Raw genomic sequence first — 2,179 nt, 5'->3', positions numbered from 1 at the left:
ATTCTCTCGGTTTTTATTGGACAATCAAATCAACCTAAAGATACCAAGGAACTAATAAACCCTTAGTCACTTAAGTCAAACTAATTTTTCTCTACTATCTCTAATGTCCTCGCCAGTTATATCGCTATGAATATCTTTTTGCTTAATTTTGGATTTTTTTAGAATTAAACTATTCCTTATAGTTTTTGTGAATACAAACAGAAATTCAAATAACGATAAGGAGTATACAAAGGTAATACATAAACATTTGATAAAAATAGCTGGGGTGAAAGTTAGATTTCCTGGGAGGAAAAATATTAATATTTTATCAAACTATTTCATTAGTAGTTATTGTAGATTGGTCAATGTTTTTAACTAATTATCCGAAGTATGGTACAACAGTAAAACAAAAAAAAAGGGAGTAGTGCAACCGTCTTGCTTCACTTATAATTTTGGACGAATCAATCCCCTTATGACGGCACAGAATTGTGCTTGCGATCCGACAGCTAATGGGATTCCAAAGCCAGTCTGGAAGATCTTTTAAACTCAGCAAGCCGTAACATTTCGACAAAGACTCGATAACTAATCATTATCTCATTGTATGTGCACAAAATTGTGTTACTAAATAAATATAAAATTATTGCAAAACTAATTGAAAAAACTACCTCATACTTCATAGTTCAGATTTGACATACATTACAGAAATAATTTTTAAATTAAATGACAATTCATTTTTAATGGTATTTGGCTGTTAAGCAAACTCTTAACACCAGGGCAGAAGTCTAGAAACTAAGACATTGATGGGCTTTCAAAATGGGGGTACATTGCTGTCCTAAGATTAACAATTGAACTACATGGTATTTTTTTGCATAATTTTCCTTGATTCGTTTTTTAAAACTTCTCAATTGCCTATTTTATTGTTATAAGTAAAAAGGCTTTATTTCTCTTTTATAACTGAATTTTGTTTTATGGATGTTCCCGCTTTTATCATTTATTAAATTTTCTAAAGACTCATCAGTTGTTGCCATTTGCTTTCAATTTATACTCAGATTTCTTTGGGAACATTGTTGTTTCTTTATTTTGCCTCTATAACATGCTGAACTATCCAATGATTACTAACCAGTTCAGATATCTGCTCCATTGATTTCCCATTCTTATGGTGGATAATAATCATTTGATGCTCTATTTATTTTAGTTGCTTATGTTTCCATTAGAAAATTATAAATCTAAAAACCGTGAAATCAGAATCAAAACTAAGAGGATTATTCCTTCTGAGCATCCATATATAAATCCTAAGTAATTTTATTCCTTACAAGAAGAACTAAGCTACAAGATTTTACAAGATAAACTAAGATTGACTCCTTACAAATTAAACAGAACGGCTTAACTTGTAACTTAACCAATAATTATGGATGTAAATATATTATCTATTTCTTAAGAATGATATCTTTATCACAATCAAAAAATAAATAAATATATATATATATACTGTAATCTTGTAATAAATATTATATTAAGACATTTATACTATTTTTCTTATTGCTATTAATTTGTCCAAATTATCTTATTGTGTCATAATATTAATAATTATGATGTACTTTATGAATCCGAGACGTGGCCTCTCACACTAAGGGATAAATCTTAAGGTTTTCGAAAATAAAGTATTACATAAATTTCAGCAAAGAACAACATAAATAAACAAAACCATATTTATTTATTTTAAGCCGACGTTTCGACCTGAGTTTCAGGTCTTCATCAGGGCTATAGAACAAAAGAGATAATAACAACATTTAGATTAACATGCAATTGAAAAGGAATAGTATACAAACAAATTTAGAATTATACAAAATATTGAATTAAATCATAAATGATAAAAAATTGATAACTGATAAATGAATAGTACAAAATTTTAATTGATTGATATTTGATGGAATTTTATGGTAGTAAATTGAAAACAGTGACAGATGAAATATAATATCATGTAGGTAAGAAGATATGTATAATATAAGATATGCAAGTAGTGTCTAAAAAAAACTGAAAAATTAAATAAATAAATTGAATCTACAAATTGAACATTATGACAGACAATGAAAAATAGTGAGTGGCTTATATCTGAATTACATTGTGAGTATTAACTTATATACCTATACTAAAAATATAAATATATACATACTATAGTATAGGTATATAAGTTAATACT

The sequence above is a fragment of the Halyomorpha halys genome, unplaced genomic scaffold, assembly GCF_000696795.3.
Source record: "Halyomorpha halys isolate HHAL.00 unplaced genomic scaffold, Hhal_1.1 Scaffold453.1, whole genome shotgun sequence".
NCBI lineage: Eukaryota > Metazoa > Arthropoda > Insecta > Hemiptera > Pentatomidae > Halyomorpha > Halyomorpha halys.
The sequence above is the reverse complement of the archived record's forward strand: the minus strand, read 5'-3'. Positions refer to the sequence as shown.